Below are 11,218 nucleotides of genomic sequence, written 5' to 3'. Positions count from 1 at the left end.
AATCGTTGAGCTTGTGCTCAGATTGTCTGAGTGCAACAATCACTTGAATCGAGTGGGAGTTGATCTTCCAGATGAGATAGTGATGTTTCCCCAAAGTCATTGCCACCGAGCTGCTAGAGCTTCGTGATGAACTATAACATATCAGGGATAAATAAGATGATCCTTGAGGTATTCACGATGTTTGACACCGCGAAAGTAGAAATCAAGAAGGAGCATCAATTGTTGATGGTTGGTGAAACCACTAGTTTCAAGAAGGGCAAGGGAACAAAGGGATACTTCATGAAACGGCAATTCAGCTGCTGCTCAAGTGAAGAAACCCAAGGTTGAACCCAAACCCGAGACTAAGTGCTTCTGTAATAAGGGGAACAACCACTGGAGCAGCATTACCCTAGATACTTGGTAGATGAGAAGGCTGGCAAGGTCGATAGAAGTATATTGGATATACATTATGTTAATTTGTACTTTACTAGTACTCCTAGTAGCACCAGGGTATTAGATACCGGTTCGGTTGCTAAGTGTTAGTAACTCGAAATAAAAGGCTACGGAATAAACGGAGACTAGCTAAAGGAGAGCTGACGATATGTGTTGGAAGTGTTTCCAAGTTTGATATAATCAAACATCGCACGCTCCCTCTAACCATCAAGATTAGTATTAAACCTGAATGGTTTATTGAATCTCGATCGTAGTGATACACATTTTCATGCCAAAAGATATAAGATAGTAATGATAGTACAACTTACTTGTGGCACTGCCATGTAAGTCATAATGGTATAAAACGCATGAAGAAGCTCCATGTTGATGGATCTTTGGACTCACTCGTTTTGAAAAGTTTGAGACATGCGAACCATGTCTATTGGTGTATATGCATGAAGAAACTCCATGCAAATGGATCGTTTGGACTCACTTGATTTTGAATCACTTGAGATATGCAAATCATACCACATGGGCAAGATGACTGAAAAGCCTCGTTTTCAGTAAGATGGAACAAGATAGCAACTTGTAGGAAGTAACACATTTTGATGTGTGCAGTCCAATGAGTGCTGAGGCATGCAGTGAATATCGTTATGTTCTTACTTCACAGATGATTCGAGTAGATGTTGAGAATATTTACTTGATGAAACACAAGTCTGAATTATTGAATGGTTCAAGTAATTTCAGAGTGAAGTAGAAGATCATTGTGACAAGAGGATAAAATGTCTATGATATGATCATAGAGATGAATATCTGAGTTACGAGTTTTGGCACACAATTAAGACATTGTGGAAATTGTTTCGCAATTAATACCGCCTGGAACACCATAGTGTGATGGTGTGTCCGAACATCATAGTTGCACCCTATTGGATATGGTGCGTACCATGATGTCTCTTATCGAATTACCACTATCGTTCATGGGTTGGGCATTAGAGACAACCACATTCACTTTAAATAGGGCACCACGTAATTCCGATGAGATGACACCGTATGAATTATGGTTTAGAGAAACCTAAGTTGTCGTTTCTTAAAGGTTTGGGGCTGCGACGCTTATGTGAAAAAGTTTCAGGATTAAGCTCGAACCCAAAGCGGATAAAATACATCTTCATAGGACACCCAAAACAGTTGGGTATACCTCCTAATTCAGATCCGAAAGCAATATGAATTGTTTCTAGAATCGGGTCCTTTCTCGAGGAAAGGTTTCTCTCGAAAGAGTTGAGTGGGAGGATGGTGGAGACTTGATGAGGTTATTGAACCGTCTCTTCAACTAGTGTGTGGCAGGGCACAGGAAGTTGTTCCTGTGGCACCTACACCAATTGAAGTGGAAGCTTATGATATTGATCATGAAACTTCGGATCAAGTCACTACCAAACCTCGTGGGATGACAAGGATGCGTACTACTTCAGAGTGGTACGTAATCCTGTCTTGGAAGTCATGTTGCTGGAAAACAATGAACCTACGAGCTATGGAGAAGCGATGGTGGGCCCGGATTCCGATAAATGGCTCGAGGCCATAAAATCCGAGAACGGATCCATGGACTTTGGTGGACTTGCCCGATGATCGGCAAGCCATTAAGATAAATGGATCTTTAAGAAGAAGACGGACGTGGATGGTAATGTCACCGTCCATGAAGCTCGACTTGTGCCGAAAAGTTTTTCACAAGTTCAAGGAGTTGACTACGATGAGATTTTCTCATCCGTAGCGATGCTTAAACTCCGTCGGATTCATGTTAGCATTAGCTGTATTTATGAAATCTGGCAGATGGATATCAAAACGAGTTTCCTTACCAGTTTTCGTGAGGAAAGGTTGTATGTGATACAATCAGAAAGGTTTTGTCGATCCTAAGGATGCTAAAAGGTATGCTAGCTCCAGCAATTCTTCTAAGGACTGGAGTGAGCATCTCGGAGTTGGAATGTATGCTTTGATGACGATCAAAGATTTTGGGTTTGTACAAAGTTTATGAGAAACTTGTATTTCCAAAGAAGTGAGTGGGAGCACTATAGAATTTCTGATGAGTATATGTTGTTGACATATTGTTGATCAGAAATGACGTAGAATTTCTGGAAAGCATATAGGGTTATTTTGAAAGTGTTTTTCAATGGAAAGCCTGGATTAAGCTACTTGAACATTGAGCATCAAGATCTATAAGGATAGATCAAAATGCTTAATAATACTTTCAAATGAGCACATACCTTGACATGATCTTGAAGGTGTTCAAGATGGACCAGTCAAAGAAGGAGTTCTTGCCTGAGTTGTAAGGTACGAAGTTAAGACTTAAAGCTCGACCTCGGCAGAATAGAGAGAAAGGACGAAGGTCGTCCCCTATGCTTAAGACATAGGCTCTACAGTATGCCATGCTGAGTACCGCACCTGAAGTGTGCCTTGCCATGAGTCAGTCAAGGGGTACAAGAGTGATCCAAAAATGGATCATAGGACAGCGGTCAAAGTTATCCTTAGTAACTAGCGGACTAAGGAATTTTTCTCGGTTATGGAGGTGGTAAAAGAGTTCGTCGTAAAGGGTTACGTCGATACAAGCTAAACACCTATCCGGATAGCTCTGAGTAGAGAGACCGGATACATATAATGGAGCAACAATTTAGAATAGCTCCAAGTAGAACAGTTATTTGGAATAGCTCCAAATAGAGCGTGGTAGCTGCATCTAGGAGATGACATAGAGATTTGTAAAGCACACACGGATCTGAAAGGTTCAGACCCGTTGACTAAAACCTCTCTCACAAGCAACATGATCAAACATAAAACTCACTGAGTGTTAATCACATAGTGATGTGAACTAGACTACTGACTCTAGTAAACTCTTGGGTATTAGTCACATGGCGATGTGACCTGTGAGTGTTAATCATATGGCGATGTGAACTGGATTATTGACTCTAGTGCAAGTGGGAGACTGTTGGAAATATGCCCTAGAGGCAATAATAAATAAGTTATTATTATATTTCTTTGTTCATGATAATAGTCTTTTATTCATGCTATAACTGTATTATCCGGAAATCGTAATACACGTGTGAATACATAGACCACAATATGTCCCTAGTGAGCCTCTAGTTGACTAGCTCGTTGTGATCAACAGATAGTCATGGTTTCCTGGCTATGGACATTGGATGTCGTTGATAACGGGATCACATCATTAGGAGAATGATGTGATGGACAAGACCCAATCCTAAGCATAGCACAAAGATCGTGTAGTTCGTTTGCTAGAGCTTTGCCAATGTCAAGTATCTCTTCCTTTGACCATGAGATCGTGTAACTCCTGGATACCGTAGGAGTGCTTTGGGTGTATCAAACGTCACAACGTAACTGGGTGACTATAAAGGTGCACTACAGGTATCTCCGAAAGTATCTATTGTTTTATGCGGATCGAGACTGGGATTTGTCACTCCGTGTAAACGGAGAGGTATCTCTGGGCCCACTCGGTAGGACATCATCATATGCGCAATGTGACCAAGGAGTTGATCACGGGATGATGTGTTACGGAACGAGTAAAGTGACTTGCCGGTAACAAGATTGAACAAGGTATTGGATACCGACGATCGAATCTCGGGCAAGTAACATACCGATAGACAAAGGGAATTGAATACGGGATTGAATAAGTCCTTGACATCGTGGTTCATCCGATGAGATCATCGTGGAACATGTGGGAGCCATCATGGGTATCCAGATCCCGCTGTTGGTTATTGACCGGAGAATGTCTCGGTCATGTCTGCATGTCTCCCGAACCCGTAGGGTCTACACACTTAAGGTTCGATGACGCTAGGGTTATAAAGGAAGCTTGTATGTGGTTACCGAATGTTGTTCGGAGTCCCGGATGAGATCTCGGACGTCACGAGGAGTTCCGGAATGGTCCGGAGGTAAAGATTTATATATGGGAAGTCCTGTTTTGGTCACCGGAAAAGTTTCGGGCGATATCGGTAATGTACCGGGACCACCGGGAGGGTCCCGGGGGTCCACCAAGTGGGGCCACCTGCCCCAGAAGGTTGCGTGGGCCAAGTGTGGGAGGGGACCAGCCCCTAGGAGGGCTGGTGCGCCCCCCACAAGGGGGCCAAGGCGCAAGGGAGAGTGGGAGGGGGCAAACCCTAGTCCAGATGGGCCTTAAGGCCCATATTGGTGCGCCTCCCTCTCCTCTCCCCTCTTGGCCGCCACCCCCTTTGCCATCTAGGGCTGGCCGCACCCCTTGGGGGTGGGAAACCCTAAAGGGGGCGCAGCCCCCCCTTCCCCCTATATATAGTTGAGGTTTGGGGCTGCCATACACATGAGTTCTCTCCCTCTTGGTGCAGCCCTACCTCTCTCCCTCCTCCTCCTCCTCTCCCATGGTGCTTGGCGAAGCCCTGCGGGATTGCCACGCTCCTCCACCACCACCACGCCGTTGTGCTGCTGCTGGATGGAGTCTTCCTCAACCTCTCCCTCTCTCCTTGCTGGATCAAGGCATGGGAGACGTCACCGGGCTGTACGTGTGTTGAACGCGGAGGTGCCGTCCGTTCGGCACTAGGATCATCGGTGATCTGAATCACGACGAGTACAACTCCATCAACCCCGTTCACTTGAACGCTTCCGCTTAGCGATCTACAAGGGTATGTAGATGCACTCTCCTTCTATTCGTTGCTGGTCTCTCCATAGATAGATCTTGGTGACACGTAGGAAAATTTTGAATTTCTGCTACGTTCCCCAACACTATTTAAAGTAAATGTGGTTGTCTCTAATGCCTAACCCATAAATTATCGTGGTAATTTGATAAGAGACATCATGGTATGCATCATATCCAATAGGGTGCAGTTATGATGTTCGGACACACCATCACACTATGGTGTTCCAGGCTGTATTAGTTGTGAAACAATTTCCACAATGTCTTAATTCTGTGCCAAACTCGTAATTCAGATATTCATCTCTATGATCATATCATAAATATTTTATCCTCTTGTCACGACGATCTTTCAACTTCACCCTGAAATTACTTGAACCTTTCAATAATTCAGACTTGTGATTCATCAAGTAAATATACTCAACATCTACTCAAATCATCTGTGAAGTACGAACATAACGATATCCACTACACGCCTCAGCACTCATTGGACTGCACACATCAAAATGTATTACTTCTAACAAGTTGCTTTCTAGTTCTATTTTACTGAAAACGAGGCTTTCAGTCATCTTGCCCATGTGGTATGATTTGCATGTCTCAAGTGATTCAAAATCAAGTGAGTCCAAATGGTCCATTTGCATGGAGTTTCTTCATGCATATATACCAATAGGCATGGTTCGCATGTCTCAAGTGATTCAAAATCAAGTGAGTCCAAAGATCCATCAACATGGAGCTTCTTCATGCGTTTTATACCAAAAATATGACTCAAATTGCAGTGCCACAAGTATGTGGTACTATCATTACTATCTTATATCTTTTGGCATGAACATGTGTATCACTACGATCGAGATTCAATAAACCATTTTAGGTGCAAGACCATTGAAGGTATTATTCAAATAAACAGAGTAACTATTATTCTCTTTAAATGAATAACCGTATTGCGATAGTCATAATCCAATCATGTATACCCTCAACGCAAACACCAAATAACAATTATTTAGGTTTAACACCAATCTCGATGGTAGAGGGAGCGTGCGATGCTTGATCATATCAACATTGGAAACACTTCCAACGCATATCGTCAGCTCACCTTTAGCTAGTCTTCGTTTATTCCGTAGCTTTTATTTCGAGTTACTAACACTTAGCAACCGAAAGTACACATTAACATAATGTATATCCAATATACTTCTATCGACAACCTTCTAATCTACCAAGTATCTAGGGTAATTCTGCTCCAGTGGCTGTTCCCCTTATTACAGAAGCACTTAGTCTCGGGTTTGGGTTCAACCTTGGGTTTCTTCACCAGAGCAGCAGCTGAATTGCCGTTTCATGAAGTATCCCTTCTTGCCCTTGCCCTTCTTGAAACTAGTGGTTTCACCAACCATCAACAATTGATGCTCCTTCTTGATTTCTACTTTTGTGGAGTCAAACATTGCGAGTATCTCAAGGATCATCATATATGTCCCTGATATATCATAGTTCATCACGAAGCTCTAGCAGCTTGGTGGTAATGACTTTGGAGAAAACATCACTATCTCATCTGGAAGATCAACTCCCACTCGATTCAAATGATTGTTGTACTCAGACAATCTGAGCACAAGCTCAACAATTGAGCTTTTCTCCCTTAGTTTGCAGGCTAAGAAAATCGTCGGAGGTCTTATACCTCTTGACGTGGGCACGAGCCTGAAATTCCAACTTCAGCCCTCGAAACATCTCATATGTTTCGCGACGTTTCAAAACATCTTCGGTGCCTCAACTCTAAACCGTTTAACTGAACTATCATGTTGTTATCAAAACGTGTATGTCAGATGTTCACAACATCCACAGACAATGTTCGAGGTTCAGCACACTGAGCGGTGCATTAAGGACATAAGCCTTCTAAGAAGCAATGAGGACAATCCTCAGTTTACGGACCTAGTCCGCATAATTGCTGCTATCAACTTTCAACTAAATTTTCTCTAGGAACATATCTAAACAGTAGAACTGAAGCGCGAGCTATGACATAATTTGCGAAGACCTTTTGACTATGTTCAGGATAATTAAGTTCATCTTATGAACTCCCACTCAGATAGACATCCCTCTAGTCATCTAAGTGATTACATGATCCGAGTCAACTAGGCCGTGTCCGATCATCACGTGAGACGGACTAGTCATCATCGGTGAACATCTTCATGTTGATCGTATCTACCATACGACTCATGCTCGACCTTTCGGTCTCTTGTGTTCCGAGGCCATGTCTGTACATGCTAGGCTCGTCAAGTCAACCTAAGTGTTTCGCGTGTGTAAATCTGTCTTACACCCGTTGTATGTGAACGTTAGAATCTATCACACCCGATCATCACGTGGTGCTTCGAAACAACGAACTGTCGCAACGGTGCACAGTTAGGGGGAACACTTTCTTGAAATTTTAAAGAGGGATCATCTTATTTACTACCGTTGTTCTAAGCAAATAAGATGCATAAACATGATAAACATCACATGCAATCAAATAGTGACATGATATGGCCAATATCATTTTGCTCCTTTTGATCTCCATCTTCGGGGCTCCATGATCATCGTTGTCACCGGCATGACACCATGATCTCCATCATCATGATCTCCATCATCGTGTCTTCTTGAAGTTGTCTCGTCATCTATTACTTCTACTACTATGGCTAACGCTTTAGCAATAAAGTAAAGTAATTACATGACGTTTAAGTTGACACGCAGGTCATAAATAAATAAAGACAACTCCTATGGCTCCTGCCGGTTGTCATACTCATCGACATGCAATTCGTGATTCCTATTACAAGAACATGATCAATCTCATACATCACATATCATTCATCACATTCTTCATGGCCATATCACATCACATAGCATACCCTGCAAAAACAAGTTAGACGTCCTCTAATTGTTGTTTGCATGTTTTACGTGGCTGCTATGGGTTTCTAGCAAGAACGTTTCTTACCTACGCAAAGACCACAACGTGATATGCCCATTGCTATTTACCCTTCATAAGGACCCTTTTCATCGAATCCGATCCGACTAAAGTGGGAGAGACAGACACCCGCCAGCCACCTTATGCAACTAGTGCATGTTAGTCGGTGGAACCGGTCTCACGTAAGCATGCGTGTAAGGTTGGTCCGGGCCGCTTCATCACACAATGCCGCCGAATCAAGATTGAACTAGTAACGGTAAGCATATTGAACAAAATCAACGCCCACAACTACTTTGTGTTCTACTCGTGCATAGAATCTACGCAATAGACCTAGCTCATGATGCCACTGTTGGGGAACATAGCAGAAATTCAAAATTTTCTACGCATCACCAAGATCAATCTATGGAGTCATCTAGCAACGGGGGAGGAGTGGATCTACATACCCTTGTAGATCGCGCGCGGAAGCGTTCAAGAGAACGGGGTTGATGGAGTCGTACTCGTCGTGATCCAAATCACCGATGATCCTAGCGCCGAAACGACAGCACCTCCGCGTTCAACACACGTACGGAGCAGCGACGTCTCCTCCTTCTTGATCCAGCAAGGGGGAAGGAGAGGTTGACGGAGATCCAACAGCACGACGGCGTGGTGGTGGAAGTAGCGGGATTCCAACAGGGCTTCGCCAAGCGCTGCGGGAGGAGGGAGATGTGTCATGGGAGGGAGAGGGAGGCGCCAGGGCTTAGGTATGGTTTCCCTCCCTTCCCCCCACTATATATAGGGCCAAGGGAGAGGGGGGAGGCGCAGCCTTGGCCCTTCCTCCAAGGAAGGGTGCGGCCAGGGAGGAGTCCATCCTCCTCAAGGCACCTCGGAGGTGCCTTCCCCCTTTAGGACTCTTCCTTTCCTTATCTCTTGGCGCATGGGCCTCTTGGGGCTGGTTCTCTTGGCCCATACAGGCCAAGGCGCACACCCCTACAGCCCATGTGGCCCCCCGGGGTAGGTGGCCCCACCCGGTGGACCCCCGGGACCCTTCCGGTGGTCCTGGTACAATACCGGTGACCCCGAAACTTGTCCCGATGGCCGAAATAGCACTTCCTATATATAATTCTTTACCTCCGGACCATTCCGGAACTCCTCGTGACGTCCTCATCCGGGACTCCGAACAACTTTCGGGTTACCGCATACTAATATCTCTATAACCCTAGCGTCACCGAACCTTAAGTGTGTAGACCCTACGGGTTCGGGAGACATGCAGACATGACCGAGATGACTCTCCGGTCAATAACCAACAGCGGGATCTGGATACCCATGTTGGCTCCCACATGTTCCACGATGATCTCATCGGATGAACCACGATGTCAAGGACTTAATCAATCCCGTATACAATTCCCTTTGTCTAGCGGTACGATACTTGCCCGAGATTCGATCGTTGGTATCCCGATACCTTGTTCAATCTCGTTACCGGCAAGTCTCTTTACTCGTTCCGTAACACATCATCCCGTGATCAACTCCTTGGTCACATTGTGCACATGATGATGTCCTACCGAGTGGGCCCAGAGATACCTCTCCGTCACACGGAGTGACAAATCCCAGTCTCGATTCTTGCCAACCCAACAAACACTTTCGGAGATACCCATAGTGTACCTTTATAGCCACCCAGTTACGTTGTGACGTTTGGCACACCCAAAGCACTCCTACGGTATCCGGGAGTTGCACAATCTCATGGTCTAAGGAAATGATACTTGACATTAGAAAAGCTTTAGCATACGAACTACACGATCTAGTGCTATGCTTAGGATTGGGTCTTGTCCATCACATCATTCTCCTAATGATGTGATCCCGTTATCAACGACATCCAATGTCCATGGTCAGGAAATCATAACCATCTATTGATCAACGAGCTAGTCAACTAGAGGCTTACTAGGGACATGGTGTTGTCTATGTATCCACACATGTATCTGAGTTTCCTATCAATACAATTCTAGCATGGATAATAAACGATTATCATGAACAAGAAAATATAATAATAATCAATTTATTATTGCCTCTAGGGCATATTTCCAACAACCATGCAAGCAACTTGTGAGTCCATTGCTAAATGATCATTGGAGGATCAACCATAGTTTGACATATTGCTTGATGAGATTAAGATCATTGGTGCATATTTTGGATGATATGTGCGCATGTAAAACTATGATGGTTAGTGCATATTTTAAAGGATATTTTTCATATGTAAGACTATGATGGTTCATGCTTATTTGGATGCCATGTTTCATAGGCATATTTTGGATAATATGTTTCTACAATCATTACATTTGTAGATTATTTAATATTTCATATATGGTTATTTTTTTGCCAATTCTCCATTCATGTAGTCAAAACAGCTAACTGCTCTTTATTCTGCATATAAACATCATACTCATCAACAAGTCATATTATTAATATTCACAACACACATAGAACTCCTACAGCTGCACAACGGCACAGTAAACAAACAGACAACTTCGGATTCTCGGGAATCCAGAGACACAACGAATTTCCTGAAATCCATAGCAAGAATTTTGCAACTCAAATAAAGTGGATCTAATTCTCGAAGGATTCTTCGAAATCCCTTTTTCCATTTTCTTTCTATACACTCATTGATAATTAGTGTTGCTGCATTTCCAACCCCTAAAAGTATCTCCAGTCGCGTCCCCCAGACGATTTTTTCGTGCCGGCGCCAAAAAAACGGTCCAGTCGCGCCCCCAGGAGCCCGATTTTCGTCGGCCTAGGCCGAAATCAGCGCTGGTGGACCCAGGCCGAACCCGGCGCGCCGGGGGGCGCCGAGGCGAGAGGTTTTGGTGCAAAAAAGCCGCGGGCCAGCCGCGTCAGTGACACCGCGCCTCGTCGTCCCCCAACACATCGGTTTTCCGCGGGGAATCAATGGCAAGGCTGTCGCCGGTCAGCCTTGCCATTGATTCCTCACGGGCGGCGCGTCACGGGACGGCCCGCCGATGCCTCCCCTCCCTCGCACGCATACACACGGGCGCGGCGCGGCTATATAAGCCGGTGGCCTCACTCTCCTGTGGCCATACCAGCCCCGCCCTCGCCGCCGAGCTCTACTTCTCCCGAGCGCCGCCGCCGAGCCCTCCCTCTCCCTCTCCCTCTCCCGTGAGCCGCCGCCCATCCCCTCCCTCCCCCTCTCCCGATGGCCGAGCGTTTCCTCGGAGACGAGGCGGCGGCCAACGGCTTCGGCCGCC

The sequence above is a fragment of the Triticum dicoccoides genome, chromosome 2A (assembly GCF_002162155.2).
Source record: "Triticum dicoccoides isolate Atlit2015 ecotype Zavitan chromosome 2A, WEW_v2.0, whole genome shotgun sequence".
NCBI lineage: Eukaryota > Viridiplantae > Streptophyta > Magnoliopsida > Poales > Poaceae > Triticum > Triticum dicoccoides.
Note: the sequence above shows the minus strand (reverse complement) of the source record.